The sequence below is a fragment of the Adiantum capillus-veneris genome, chromosome 25, assembly GCF_014529385.1.
Source record: "Adiantum capillus-veneris isolate H3 chromosome 25, ASM1452938v2, whole genome shotgun sequence".
In the NCBI taxonomy this organism is placed as follows: domain Eukaryota; kingdom Viridiplantae; phylum Streptophyta; class Polypodiopsida; order Polypodiales; family Pteridaceae; genus Adiantum; species Adiantum capillus-veneris.
In genome coordinates this window covers 134762815-134779193 of record NC_140955.1, presented here as the reverse complement: position 1 = coordinate 134779193, position 16379 = coordinate 134762815, and the positions used below count along the sequence as shown (strand labels likewise).

The window sequence follows — 16379 nt, the reverse complement described above, 5'->3', positions numbered from 1 at the left end:
TCTTTTTTCAGTTCCCACACTTTGATTTATTAGTTGGGCACCCTTGGCCTTTTAGATGACCTCAAACAGACCCCGAACATGCCAAAAAATGACCTCGCAGTGCATAGTTGTCACCTTTTTGCATCATTCGCACACCTGGCACTCAGCTTTTTTCCAATAATGCATCTCGCCACCACGTGAAGTGGCCCCAAAAAGTGGTCCTAATGATGACCTTTCTGCATAACTCTCACAAGAAAACACCCACGTTGTGTGCGTACTTCTCCGCGTGCAAGTATTGACCCTGTTCGCCCTCCTGACGCCACTAGATGCCATCTGACGCACCTGCTTACCTCATGTCGTCGGCCCACGGATAGCTTCCTCAAGAAGTTTTAGGCGCTATAAACTCCTCATTATTGTAGAAAAAACATACTGGTACTGGTGATAGTGAAAAACGCTGCACTATGTACATGCTGTCCCACCTGTACACATGTGGGCCCCATGTAACCACCTGGCTATGGAAATTGGGCAATCCTTTATTCGATGCACCATGCATGTATATGTACATATGCGCAATCCCTTGCTCCAAAAAACTCCTGAGAGCGTGTGGCTCAGATAGTGTGTGTGCGTGTGCTGAGAGGGAGGGAGAGAGATAGTGTGAGCTTGGTGGATGCATGAGCAGTTTGTGTACAGTTGAGGCTTGTGTAGCCTCCCATTGATTGTGGGTGAGAAGAGGTAACCAAGGGTGACGGTGGGTTGTTGATAAGTGTTTGCGGTTATGGTCAAGTGTGTGTAGCCGGGATTGCTCGTAGGCGAGTCGGTGCATTGGTGATTGGCAGATAGTGTGCGTTTGTATGTGATTCTGTGTGGATAGGGGTGCGGGTTAATCCCTGGCTATAGAGAGGCAAGTTAGGAGTGTGCTGGGTTTGTTCCCCCTTCCCCCTTTCCATCAGTGATACCCCCACTGAGGAACTATTGATTGCTTCTCGGTGAAGTCGAAGACGGTGTTGCGGTGATACATGTTTCAAAGAGCAAGTGCTGCTAAGCAAGATATGGTTGGGTTTTTTGACTTTTACAGGTGTTGAAGATGCAGAAGTGTGGCTACAGGACTATGGTCTATTTTTGCTAGAGAGCGGCTTGTCAAAAGAAGAGGGAGTGGCTTAGGCGTTCCCACTCCTGGTTCGTTGAAAGGCCAAAACATGGTATGATGGCTTATAGGCTGAAGAAAAGCTGGATTGGACCACATTGGAAGCAGCATTCCGAAGCTGATATGTGGTCAACACGCAGTGGAGTGAAGTGAAGGAGATGATGGACAACCTAAAGCAAAGCCTTGACTGTGATTTCTGAGCATTCGTGTGGGAGTTTGAGTGAGGCCATATGGAGCAAGTTGGCTAAGGTAACTGCTATAGAGAATGCAATTTTTTTGAAGATGACCAAGTTTGTGGACTACTTGCATGTAAAAGTGCGGGATAAAATCGAGATAGATGGACCGTGCATGTACGAGGAGGCAGTAGCCTATGCGCAGAGCAGGACGAAGAAGGTTTTAAAGAAGCAACATGCAAAGCAGGTTCTGGCGAGTCCATTGATGCCAAGGCCAATTGCTAGGGAAGAGCTTTAGGTAATCCGACCCTTTGTTGATGCACATGTGGTAGCAGTGGATAGGCGTGATGACAGAGTAGAGACGATATCGTGTGGGCCTATGAGGCCTTAGCAGCTGCAGAGAGGAGTCTACCGAGTACCACCTGATGTGCTTGACCAAGTGACTTCCGAAAAGCAAGTAGTGGAGAAGATAGCTGAAGTGCCAAAGCCGGTGAGTTTTGTGGAGAAATCCGAAGTGTATTCGAGCTATAGCAGTGCGTTGGATATGGATAGCACATGGGAAACGGAGTCTGCTTTCTCAAGGTATGAGACATATGATGTTATGCATATCGATAAGGTGGTCAAAGAGCAACAAATTGCAGGTGAAGAGATATTTTGTGTGGAGCAGGGGGTTGGACAACCCTCTCTCTTGCCTTGTGATGGTAAGGCCATGTTGATTGAAGAAGAGTGCTTTGATGAAGCAGACTGGGGGTTCCATGATCCCGTGGTCGATGTAGATGATGAGTCGCATGTTTTGGTTGCTAAAGCTATGGCAAGAATACAAGGTATGCAAGGCTTTCCGCCTTTTTCAGTGCTGTTTGAAGGGACTACAGGTGAAGGTATGCCGGTGTTTGCTTTGGAGAATCAATTACCACAGGTGGATGCCATGCTAATGATAGCCGTTTTTCGGCTCTCCATAATTGCTATACTAAGTTACTCCACCCTACCAAAATCACCCAAACACTATGGCTATCCCTACCATTTCACTGCAAATAGGCGTGTGTGAGTTAGGGGGCTTTTCCTATATTTTTCTTAAAAACCCTCAGCTAGCTAGTCACTGGGCTAGGTGAGCCAAAAAAAATAGAAAAAATAAAAAATAAAAGTATATTATGGCCTCTTTGTGTGTAAATATTTCATTGTATATATGGCCTAAATATAGGGATTTTTTATAATTATTTTGGTATTTTATTTAAATATTTCTACTTAGGTGTGTGTTTTATTAAACCTATGTACACCTTCTTTCATCCTCTTACACCATAATTATATTTTTTGCCAATATGTATATACTCTAACCTCATATTTTTCCTTTATACAAATCACTCCCACATTTTCACCCTCACCCTCGTGAAAACAAAAAATTGATTTCTACTCATTGGTTACTTTTATTATATTATTTACTTGCATACCTTTTCCTCTTTCACCCAAAATAATTCAAGGAGGGATCATATCATATGATTCCAATATCTTTCCATATCCATAACTCCTCCATATTTTTATTATTATTTTTACTCATTATTCTAACACCATGTGCTCATTGAGCTAAAGTCCATGAATAGTCCATACACTAGTCCCACCATGTATATATTTCTTTATTCACCAATAATCCTCCTCCATGCATGTGTCAAGGGCAACTTGGATGCTTTGTATTATGATATGACAAAGGAGGGGCTCACTCTTGGATGCATTGTACAAATTCAACAAAGGAGGGGTCCACTAAAAGACTTTTGCAAGCATAAAAACAGGCTTTTTGGTGAGAATTTTGGCACCTATCTCCACTCCGAATTTGGAGCAGTGGTCAAAAGAGAAAATGTAGCTCACGCTTTGAATAATAACCTCAAATTTTTTCATGATTTTTGGAGCTACCAGCGATGAGCTATGATTTTTTGAGTGGACCCCAGTCTGCCCACTTTTTTCACAAGTAGCCCCTAGTCTTCTCTCACCTCTTTCCACACTTCTACACACACACACACACACACACACACACACACACACACACACACACACACACACACACATTTCTCTCAATCCCTCACTCAAACCTGCACCTTCAATGGTTTCTCTCACCTTCTTCACCATTAACCTCCCCACTTACTCCCATAGCTCTCATATGAGCTCTCCATGTACATACACCATCTCTATGCCTCTCTCTATTATCTCCAAAGTACAATTCCATCTTACTCCTTATATATATACATAAATTCAGCATGTGTACCATGCTTAACCTCTGCAAATCAAAAGATCTCATCAACGGAATTACCATTTTCATCACGATGATCAACCTTGGCAGCGGCGGCGTAAAGAAGCGAAGAAGAAGAAGAAGACCAGCGGTCATTTTTTCTACAATGTACACAAGGGTGAGTTCAAGCTTCTTCAAAGCTTCACCATCTCAATGATTCTCTTTTAATTCACCCCTCTTTCTTCATCAAATCAAATCACTCTACCCATTGTAAATGTAACATTAACTTTCTAGTGATTACTAACGACTAACATGCTAACACAAAATAGCATTGACCTAACCATAAAAGACACCTCACCTCAAGACATGTGTATAGTAACACACACACTCTCTCTCTCTCTCTTTCTCTCTCCTTACTGACTTTCACCTTATTTACCATCAATAATGCTCTCTTTTGAGCCCACACCCATGACTCAAGCAGACAAAGAAGGCCCGCAATGTTTTGATATTCAAAAAAATCATAATCTTGATTTGTTAGCTTGTAAATTAGGATTTCCAATAATCTTTATGAGGGGTCTCCAACCTATAAATAGGCCCCTCTCCTTCTTGTAAAACAACCTCCAACATCTCACATAGCACCCCAACACTCTATGCGTGAGGAGAGACTTAGGTGTAGCAACCACTTGTGAGCTTCACTCTTGGTGTGAGAGAAGCCTTCAAGCTACACATTGCAAGTGAGAGAGCGTGAGTTCCACAAATCTCAAAACCACTATTTTACATGCTCCTTCATCATCAATAAATTGAGGTTTGGTGCATCAAAGGCGTGATTCGACGTTTAAATCTTCGTCCTTCCATTTGTGCAATACGGTTTGTTAAATTCAAGGTGACTTGTGTATTTTGAGTTTTATCGGTTGATCTTGATTTGAGAAAGTGTTTTAGTGTGTTTTCCATTGCCAGTTTTGTGTCCATTGTAAGAGGGTATTGTGGTGAGAGGTCTCCCACACCCTAAGACAGTGTGTGTGTGTTTTGGCAATGATTAGCAATCACTAAGCATTGAGTGAGTTTTGTACAAAGTTCTACGATAGCATCATAACGAACCATCTCCATTTGCAAGTCACAAATAAGGTATTACGCAAGATCCTTCCCTCTCTCTCTTCCCTTGCTCTAGCTCTCTCTGGTCATTTCATGTGTGTCTTGGTGTGAGGTTGTTTGTGTGTGTTGTGTGGTGCATCTTCTTGGTTGTGCAAAAATCTCTCTTGCGTCCTAGTTCGCATACCATAACTAGGTGGTGCCCCTATCTTGTTTTGGTTTGGCTGTGGGTTTGTTGTTGTGTTGTGCTTGTGGTTGCCCCAGCCCCAATTGAGCAGCACGGGAGCCTTGAGGGGTGTTTAGAGGTCGCCTCTCTTGTTGCCCCGCCGGACCGCCTCAATTTTTGGTGCCCCAACGGAGGACGGCTTGTGTATTTTTGTGTAGAATCAACCTTTAGCATAGTCAAGTAGTTTGCATGAATCACGAAGCTTTGTATGATCCCTTCATTCCCATTGCAAGGCAAAAGGTACACATAATTGTTAGTACTAAGTTGCAATTTCAGCGAGTAATTCTTAGGATTTTAGGTCCTCTTAGGTTGGCCGAGATAAACGCTTCAGTAAACCCTTTTATTTTGCTTCTGATTAGGTACGACCTTAGTTTGGACGTCTATATTTTTGTTTTGTTTTGAGTATTAGGTCATGCATAGACAATGGATAATGGCCCAGGAATAGAGGTTTTCCCCTTCCATTTCACTCCACACATTAGAATAAACATTGCAATTAGTAGAAAAAATCCATTTTCAACAACGTATGGTATTCCATGTTTGGTGCCCCAAAGAGTAGGAGAAATTCTCGCATCACCAAACCCTGTCATTCTACCTCTTATTGATTATCATAGGTCATTTGAATGTGAATATTTTTATTTTGTTGTAGAATAGATTGCAATTTAGAAAATATTATTGTGTAAATCTTTTAAAGAAAGAAAAAAACAAAAACGCGTCACTTTGAAATTAATTCAATGGAGAGCCAACGCCAAATGTCTAGATATCCTCTTTTCTTTGGAGAGCCTGGAGAGGATGCAGAATTATTTCTAGCGAATTTCAAGATGTCTTGCCGTATCAAGAGGATAGTAACTGATCAAGAACGTGTAGAAATGTTTGAGGTGGTCCTTAGGAAAGATGCTAGTACTTGGTTTGACTCTTTGCCTGAGGAAGTTAAGGGGAATTACACAGAAGTTTTGAATCGTTTTAAGAGATACTTCTTTGATCCCCAAAACACTCAAAAACTATGGCAAGACATTGTTTCTCATAAGCAAAAAGACTTAGATGACTACTACTTGTACAAGCAAGAGTTTCTACGTCTTTGGGCTCTATGGATACGAAATGTTACTAACCCTGGTGATGGTGCAGAATTTTTAAAGAAGGAGAGGTTCATAGCCGGACTCTTCCTGACCTTAGGTAAAAGTTGAGGCGGGTGCACCTGCTACTTTTGATGCAGCTGAAACTAGGGCTGCTGAGAAATATAGGAAACTCAAGTGCTTAAGGGGAGAGGTTCCAATAGACGGTCTTAGACCCAAAGGTAAGTCACAAGCATCAACATCGAGGGAGCTTCCTGAGGTAACGGCGAAGTGATTGAGAAGTTAAACGAATCTTTAAGCAGCCTGTCAATTCACCTTGCACAAGCTGTAGGTCCAAAGGGACAAGCAAAGAAGTCTGAAGAGCGAGATCCACGACCTAGGAGAGTCTTGCAATGTTGGAATTGCGGAGAGTCTGGACATGGGATGTATAATTGTCCTTGGCCCCGTGGGGAGCCAGGGAGGGCCTAACTTGAATTACCAGTGATGAATGCAGGAGAAGGAGCTGGTCAACAACCAAGGCTTCTACAAAGGCCAAATGGACCAAGACCACCTCCACAAGGGGTAGAAGGAGTTCCACCTTTGCAGCAGATCCAAATGTGCATGTGGTAGAGGTGACAAATTCAAATAAGGTTGACATGGAAGCCAATGGCATTAAGCGTGGCCGACGAAAGGTAAAGAGAAAGAAGGAGTCACATCACAGAGTGACCATGGACAAGGCAAGAAGGCAAAGGAAACCAAGGAAACCAAGAGGACTCGACGTCGTATCAACCTCCAAGACTTCCCTCTTGGACATGGTATGGCTCCGTACAACTTGTTGGAAGACATGAGAGGTAAGGGTCCTGATATTTCATGGCCTCAATTTCTTGCATTATGTCCACAAGTTAGGAGGGATTTAACAAGGGCAGTTAGCACTAGGAGAGAAAGGTAAAAGAGAGTGTGCCTGTTGTAAAAATTGCACAAGCTGAAATGAATGAGGACATTACACCGGTGCTAGACTGTTACATCAAAGGAAGATTGGTTAGGAAAGGTCTAGTGGATGGGGGTGCACAAATTTGCATCATGACAGAGGGACTCATGCAAAAACTAGGCATGCACATCCATGAGACACCGGAAATTAAGGTCAAGATGGCAAACAATAGCAAGGCTAGGTGCGTAGGCATTTGTTAAAATGTTTTTGTGGAGGCCTTTGGCATTAAGAAGGCAGTGGATTTCTATGTCATGTCTACCAAAGGAAATGGTTACCCATTTATCCTAGGGAGACCATGGCTAATGAAAATGCGAGCTTTGCAGGATTGGGAAAGTGGGAAATTAATTTGCAGGAATGACAATCATAAGAAGGTTGTCTTTGACATGAAGGAGCAACGCCAAGAGGATCTCCATGAAGAATCATCTCAAAGTGAGACGGAAGAAGGTTGGACCGATAGCACTTCAGAAGAAGAAAGTAGCGGCAGCATTACTGAAGAGGAGTCTTCCATCGAAGTCATGGGGGTAAGGTTTAAGCCAAGCAACCAAGAGACCTCTTGTCAAGGCTTGGAGGAGGTAGGTCCTCAAGAGAACGAAGGTGAATATCAAGATGAAGGGATGCTGGAAGGTATGCTATCAACAACACTTACAAAGGATGAAAGAGAGGAGTTCAAATGTGTGCTAAGGAAGTTTCCTAGGCTTTTTGCTAAAGACTACACCGATGTGCGTGGAGTAGATGCTGTTCAACACAAAATTGAGTTGAAGCCAGAGGCCACACCTAAGGCTCAGAAGCTACGAAGGCTAGGAGTCATCAAGGAGCAGGCTTTACTCAAGGAGGTAAGAAAGCTTCTAGCAGCAGGGTTCATTTATCCAGTGGAGAATTCAGAGTGGGTCTCTCCTGTTGTTGTCACTCCTAAGAAGAACGGAAAGTGGAGGGTGTGTGTGGATTACCGTCCACTCAATGAGGCAACAAAGAGAGATCACTTTCCCCTCCCATTCCAGGATGAGATACTAAATGAGGTAGCTGGTCATGAGAAGTACACTGTGTGCGATGGTTACTCAGTTTACTTTCAAATAGGGATTGCACTGGAGGATCAATTGAAAACAACCTTTATCACTCCTTGGGGTTGTTATGCTTTTAGAGTCATGCCATTTGGTCTGACAAATGCTCCTGCAACATTCCAACGTTTCATGAATATGGTGTTTCAAGCATTCTTTGGAAAGTCAATTAGGGTGTTCATTGATGATTTCTGTATTTATAGCTCAAAATCATTGCATCTACAAAGGGTAGAACAAGGTTTAAAGAAGCTCTACGACATGGGAGGTCAACTCAACCCCGACAAGTGCCATATAGGTGAGGATGAAGTAATCTTGCTTGGTCATAAAGTTTCTTACAAAGGCATTGAAGTGGATCCTTCGAAGGCAAAGGCTCTTATTGAGCTACCATCACCCAAGAGTCTTAAGGAGGTCATCTCATTCATTCAGAAGGTGAAGTATATGTCACGCTTCATTCACTTAGCCTCGGAGTTGCTTCATCCTTTGCAAAAGTTGACACAACAAGTAGAATTTGCATGGTCTGATGAGCTTGAAGAGTATTTTTGTAACATTAAAGTCATTTTGTCAGAGCTACCAACACTCATGCCTCCTTGTTGGGAGTACACATTCTTTGTTAGCTCTAGTGTTGGAAGGGAAACAATTGGTGCTGTGTTGCTACAACAAGATCCCCACAGTACAAGGATGCGACCCATCTACTTTTCTAGTAGGGTCATGAATGCTTTGGAGAGAGACTACACAGAAGCAGAACTCATGATGCTTTCTCTCAGGTTTGCGGTGAGAAAGTTTAGATCCTACCTGCTACCAAAACCTTTTGTAATTCTCACTGCAGAAAATTTGTTCCCTTGGGTGTCATCTCAAATGAATCTTAGTACTAGGATCTCAAAGTGGATTATGGAGTTGCAAGAGTTCCAATACTCTTTCAAGGTAGAAGATAGTGTGCGTGCACAATTGGCAGGGATTCTCACTTATAGGGTACACGAGAAGGAAATTAAGGTGCCTCAAGTAAAGACCCTACCATTGCCACCACCAAAAAGTATTCCCAATGCTTTTACCTTGTTCTTTGATGGAGCTTTTCGACGAGCCACAGGAAAAGCAGGGGGAGGGCTAGTGTTGCTCAACCCAAGTGGAGAAGTGGTCATGAAAGAGAAGGTCAATCTACCAGGTTCAACTAGCAACAATGAAGCAGAATACGACACACTACTTCATGGTTTGAAGATGTGCATTGGCCAAGGGATAAAACGTCTCATGGTAAAGGGAGATGCACTTCTCATTGTTAAACAGATTTTAGGCATTTGGGCATGCAAGAATGAAAGCTTAAGGACAAAAGTTCATGCCATTCGTAAGATGCTTAATCAGTTTGAAGAAGTGCAACTATATCATATTCCGAGGAAACCAAATGAAGATGCCGATTTACTTGCACAACAAGCAGTTACATGTGTAAAGAAAGAAGTGCAGGTCATCATGGTGGCGGCTACTGTGAAGCAACCGAGGTACCAGGGATTGGAGTCATTGGCTCCCATCATTGGCTACATTTTGGAGGGTGAGTTTCCACCAGACTTCACAAAAGCTCAGAAGAGGAGACTCATGAAGAAGGCAAGCGTATATCTCTTCCTAGGAGGCTCCCTCTATCAAAAAGGGAAGGATCAAGTATGCAGAAGAGTACCAACTATTGAGGAAATTCTAGCCATTCTAAAAGGTTTGCATGAAGAGGCATGTGGTGGTCATTTTGCCCAAGAATCAACTGTGAAGAAGATTTTGCTTGCGGGGTATGTTTGGCCAAGCTTGCATGTGGATGTTCAACATTGGTGTAAAAGCTGTCACAATTGTCAGATAAATGGAAATAGAAGGTTGGTGCATGGCCCGAGGCAAATAGTGCTTGCAAATGGACCCTTTGAAAAGTGGGGCATTGATGCTATGGGTCCTCTGCCTAGGACAAAAAATGGTAAACTCTACATTCTAGTGGCTGTAGACTATATGACTAGGTGGGTGGAAGCTCAAAGTGTGGCAAGAGTGAATGAGAGGACGGTTAGCAAGTTTGTGTACACTCACATTTGTTGCAGATTTGGCACACCTTTGGAGATTGTTTCTGATAATGGCCCAGGGTTTAGGAAGGGCTTGCTCACAGAAGTTTGTGAAGAGCTTCACATTCTACATCGTCATAGCACACCATACTACCCACAGTCAAATGGTTTGGTGGAGAAGGCTAATGGTGTCATTGCAGGAATCATTAGAAAGATGGTGCAAAACAAGACAAAATTATGGGATGACTTCTTGGATGGTGCCTTGTGGGCATATCGAACCACATATAGGGAAGCCACGGAGTTCACACCATTTCACTTGGTCTATGGTCAAGAGGCTTTGCAGCCTATCGAGCTCAACATTCCAACAATGCGACTTCATGGCAAAGGAGCACAAGATGATCAAGAGGTATGGATGGATCGACTTCTTACGTTAGTGGAGCTTGAGTGGAAAAGAGAAGCAGCATACGAGTGCTACAAGAGGAAAGCCACACAAGCGAAAGAATCGCACGACAAGAAACTGAAGGACAAAGGCATCAAGGAAGGAGAGCTTGTGCTAAGGTATGACAATCGACTTGACAATCGTTTTGATGCCAAGTTTGAAACAAGATGGCAAGGGCCATACATAGTCAAGAAGGCTTTCAATTCTAGTTACTATGTAACATTTAATGGCCTAAAATCTTTTGTGTAGCGGAATTTAGCATGAACATAGTGGGCATTTCATTAGAGTTGATTCCTAATGAGAATTACAAGAGTGCTTGGGTGGAGAGAGCAACAAAAAGCATAACACCTAGTTAGATAGCATCGAAAATACTTTCAAAAGAGAGAGCAATTAAGCTATTGACAACAGTTGAGGACCGGATTTGTATGGAGCCGGTCCCCCCTCCAAAAGGCTTTGTATTATGGTTTCTCCCATCAAGAGAGACATTGTACAATACAATTCTTTGTGTTCCTTCAAGACGAGCTAGTGCAATGAAGATGGAAGCTTCATACACCAAGAAAATCACTTAATCAAACACAACTGGAATTATCCCCGTTCTCAGACCCAAGACCTCACACACCTTCGAAGATGGTGAGAGCTAGCAGGGTATGAGAGTAGATTGAGAGGAAAAAGAAGTATCTTACGAGAAAGAAGTACATCTCCTCACATAATCACTCATATTAGCATAGCTTAGCTTAGTAATTAGCTTGGTAGAGAAGATGAGCATGCATTGAAGCTTGGCTCTTGGTTGGATTTGCATCCACATGCCAAGAGAGTGTTGATGTAGGCTTCTATCTCACAAGCTTGGAGTAGGTGATGAGCTCTCCATTAAAGCTTGGGAGGAGATAGAGTATTTTTCCTTCACACATGGTCAAGTGTGAGAGTGTGTGTGTCCATGCCAAGCAAAAATCAGCCCCCTCTCTCTCTTGGGCGAGCCCTAGCTGCTAAGTTAGTCTGGCTTTTGCCTCATTGGACCTCCCCAGGTCAAGCCAATAGGGATTAAGCAGCATAAGTGATAGCCTTCTGACATGTGTCCCCCTTTCCCCTTTTGTGAGAGCTTTAGATAATTAAATAATTAAACTAAACTCTCATTGGACCCCTTTGCCTCCTGGCCAATAGGAATCAGGCAAGCCATGGGGCTCCTGAATGCTCATTGGACCCCTTGGGAGACTGCCCAATAGTCTTCTAGGACACTTAATTCTTATTGGTTTCTTTTATTAAATGTTTTTAAATTAATTAAACTAGATTTACTCTAGCCTAATTCTCATTGGTCCACTTCAAGGGTCTTCCAATAGGAATTGGGCATACCTTGTGGGTATCTGGCCTAGGGAGCTGACATGTGTCCCTCATTCCCTTTGTGTAAAGGGAGCCTGTGTGTGTGTGTGTGTGGCTTTCTCTCTCATCCCCTAGCTTTGGGGCTCGCCCCCTCCCATGTAGGGATGTAGAAAGACTTTTTGGGCACACACTAAGCATCCAATTTTCCCTAAGGTTGACCTTTGGACACAACCTTTGAATTTTGGAACCTTAGCATTTTGGAAGTCTTAATGGGCTGAACCTTAGGGTCTTTTTAGCCCGTTGTTTTACATGGCTCTTTTGTAGATGGCCCCCCCCTTTGGATCCCTATTTTCCCTCCTTTGGATCGCTACTGTGGCCGGTCTGCTAACTTAACCAATATTCTAGCTTTTTCTCCCTTGGCACTTCCCCACATTAAATGATCAGTTTAATATGAGAAAATCATTTAGGAGAATTAGATATTGATTATTATGACATACTATCAGCTTATGGACTTGAATGGTAAAGAGCACTCCAGGAAGGTAAACGGGTATCGCTTGAAGCCCTATTTGAGTCGCCTTCTACCAAAGGATCTACCAAAGATCTGTCCAAAGGCCTCTGTCTCATGTAAGTATTGTTACATGAAGCATGAGTGTAACTCCAGCCAAAATTCTGAGGGGCCAAACAATGAAGATCTCGTCAAGGACTCTAAAGCACTCTCTTTGGAAAAGATGCTCTATGATGGTACATGAATATACCATCATCCTGGGGGAGGGCTAATGATAGCCGTTTTTCGGCTCTCCATAATTGCTATACTAAGTTACTCCACCCTACCAAAATCACCCAAACACTATGGCTATCCCTACCATTTCACTGCAAATAGGCGTGTGTGAGTTAGGGGGCTTTTCCTATATTTTTCTTAAAAACCCTCAGCTAGCTAGTCACTGGGCTAGGTGAGCCAAAAAAAATAGAAAAAATAAAAAATAAAAGTATATTATGGCCTCTTTGTGTGTAAATATTTCATTGTATATATGGCCTAAATATAGGGATTTTTTATAATTATTTTGGTATTTTATTTAAATATTTCTACTTAGGTGTGTGTTTTATTAAACCTATGTACACCTTCTTTCATCCTCTTACACCATAATTATATTTTTTGCCAATATGTACATACTCTAACCTCATATTTTTCCTTTATACAAATCACTCCCACATTTTCACCCTCACCCTCGTGAAAACAAAAAATTGATTTCTACTCATTGGTTACTTTTATTATATTATTTACTTGCATACCTTTTCCTCTTTCACCCAAAATAATTCAAGGAGGGATCATATCATATGATTCCAATATCTTTCCATATCCATAACTCCTCCATATTTTTATTATTATTTTTACTCATTATTCTAACACCATGTGCTCATTGAGCTAAAGTCCATGAATAGTCCATACACTAGTCCCACCATGTATATATTTCTTTATTCACCAATAATCCTCCTCCATGCATGTGTCAAGGGCAACTTGGATGCTTTGTATTATGATATGACAAAGGAGGGGTTCACTCTTGGATGCATTGTACAAATTCAACAAAGGAGGGGTCCACTAAAAGACTTTTGCAAGCATAAAAACAGGCTTTTTGGTGAGAATTTTGGCACCTATCTCCACTCCGAATTTGGAGCAGTGGTCAAAAGAGAAAATGTAGCCCACGCTTTGAATAATCACCTCAAATTTTTTCATGATTTTTGGAGCTACCAGCGGTGAGCTATGATTTTTTGAGTGGACCCCAGTCTGCCCACTTTTTTCACAAGTAGCCCCTAGTCTTCTCTCACCTCTTTCCACACTTCTACACACACACACACACACACACACACATTTCTCTCAATCCCTCACTCAAACCTGCACCTTCAATGGTTTCTCTCACCTTCTTCACCATTAACCTCCCCACTTACTCCCATAGCTCTCATATGAGCTCTCCATGTACATACACCATCTCTATGCCTCTCTCTATTATCTCTAAAGTACAATTCCATCTTACTCCTTATATATATACATAAATTCAGCATGTGTACCATGCTTAACCTCTGCAAATCAAAAGATCTCATCAACGGAATTACCATTTTCATCACGATGATCAACCTTGGCAGCGGCGGCGTAAAGAAGCGAAGAAGAAGAAGAAGACCAGCGGTCATTTTTTCCACAATGTACACAAGGGTGAGTTCAAGCTTCTTCAAAGCTTCACCATCTCAATGATTCTCTTTTAATTCACCCCTCTTCCTTCATCAAATCAAATCACTCTACCCATTGTAAATGTAACATTAACTTTCTAGTGATTACTAACGACTAACATGCTAACACAAAATAGCATTGACCTAACCATAAAAGACACCTCACCTCAAGACATGTGTATAGTAACACACACTCTCTCTCTCTCTCTCTTTCTCTCTCCTTACTGACTTTCACCTTATTTACCATCAATAATGCTCTCTTTTGAGCCCACACCCATGACTCAAGCAAACAAAGAAGGCCCGCAATGTTTTGATATTCAAAAAAATCATAATCTTGATTTGTTAGCTTGTAAATTAGGATTTCCAATAATCTTTATGAGGGGTCTCCAACCTATAAATAGGCCCCTCTCCTTCTTGTAAAACAACCTCCAACATCTCACATAGCACCCCAACACTCTATGCGTGAGGAGAGACTTAGGTGTAGCAACCACTTGTGAGCTTCACTCTTGGTGTGAGAGAAGCCTTCAAGCTACACATTGCAAGTGAGAGAGCGTGAGTTCCACAAATCTCAAAACCACTATTTTACATGCTCCTTCATCATCAATAAATTGAGGTTTGGTGCATCAAAGGCGTGATTCGACGTTTAAATCTTCGTCCTTCCATTTGTGCAATACGGTTTGTTAAATTCAAGGTGACTTGTGTATTTTGAGTTTTATCGGTTGATCTTGATTTGAGAAAGTGTTTTAGTGTGTTTTCCATTGCCAGTTTTGTGTCCATTGTAAGAGGGTATTGTGGTGAGAGGTCTCCCACACCCTAAGACAGTGTGTGTGTGTTTTGGCAATGATTAGCAATCACTAAGCATTGAGTGAGTTTTGTACAAGTTCTACGATAGCATCATAACGAACCATCTCCATTTGCAAGTCACAAATAAGGTATTACGCAAGATCCTTCCCTCTCTCTCTTCCCTTGCTCTAGCTCTCTCTGGTCCATTTCATGTGTGTCTTGGTGTGAGGTTGTTTGTGTGTGTTGTGTGGTGCATCTTCTTGGTTGTGCAAAAATCTCTCTTGCGTCCTAGTTCGCATACCATAACTAGGTGGTGCCCCTATCTTGTTTTGGTTTGGCTGTTGGTTTGTTGTTGTGTTGTGCTTGTGGTTGCCCCAGCCCCAATTGAGCAGCACGGGAGCCTTGAGGGGTGTTTAGAGGTCGCCTCTCTTGTTGCCCGCCCCGGACCGCCTCACTACTGACGGATATGTTGTTGAAGGTTGCTATGCAAGTGCCTCTATGCTGATTGCTACAGGTTATCTTGTTTGAAGATAATCATGCTATGGCGAGCTCTCTAGCCGATGGCTGGGAAACAGATGATGTAAAAGGTTTGCAAGGTGTACAGGGTTGTTTTATGTGTGGAGAAGGTTCATGTGTATAGTTTTTTGAAGGGTTATGCTGTCTAGAGCTACATATATGAATGGCTTACAGGTTTACAAGTGCAACCCTGCGGTGGTTTGTATCAGTTTTACAGATGGATGTTGATGATCAATGCCATATTTTTGATCCAGGTGGAGTTTACACTATGCTTGGGAGAGCCTATGGCTTTCCATTTGATCCGGGCGGGTGCTACACCCAGTGAAAGTCTCTCTCTATCTATCTAATGCTTATGTAAATAATATCTACCAGTTCTCTTCTTATGTAATGATATATTATCTAAATAATGCTACGATTGAGCATGAATGCTCAACGAGGGGGTGGGCAATGATGGTGCACCTAGTTTGTGTCGACACGGGGAGAAGCCAGCAGGTGGTGCAGGACATCAGACAAGTTGATGGTATCGAAGTTTGGCAGGACTCAGATGCATTTTGGAGCAGGTCTCACAGAGATGTGTATGTCAGATGTGACACTTAACAGGTCATTTGGAGGAATATAGGAGCTAGAGACAAGCTCATGGAAAGTCGAGCAGCGGATTATTCAGTAATTGCCATGATGGTTACCACAGTAACTCCAAGAGGCTATAAATAGGAGCCATTACATTGTAATCGGGTTGGCAATTGTTGGCTATACTTTTGGGCTGTTTTATCTTTTGACTTCCTACTCTTAGTGTGTGGTTGTAGTCATGAAGCTGTTCCTAAGCTACATTATCCCCACTTGTACTTTTACTCTATAATTCCTAATATAGTAGTCGAGTATACTCCAGCCAGATAAGCTTTGTATCCATTCCTTCTGAATCTGAATTTGAATTTGAATTTGAACTAAATCTGAATGTGAATCTGAAGTGAATTTGAATTTGAATTTGAATTAAATCTGAATCTGAACTGAATTTGAATTTGAATATGAACTGAATCTGAATCTGAATAATAATTCCAGTCATTCAGCTTGTCTATTTCTCATCAGATGTATTCTAGTTCATGTAACTGTTCTAGCTCAATTTCTATCTTTTCCTCCATGTTCTAGTGATTGACTAATGAATCACCAGTAGCGG

The 16379-nt window shown here is 42.1% G+C and overlaps 1 pseudogene; it reads left to right on the top strand.

Annotated features, from left to right (window-relative positions):
* Window positions 1–1675: 1675 nt before the first annotated feature.
* LOC147425691 (uncharacterized) lies at window positions 1676–16017 on the top strand (annotated as a pseudogene).
* The last annotated feature ends 362 nt before the right edge of the window (window positions 16018–16379 follow it).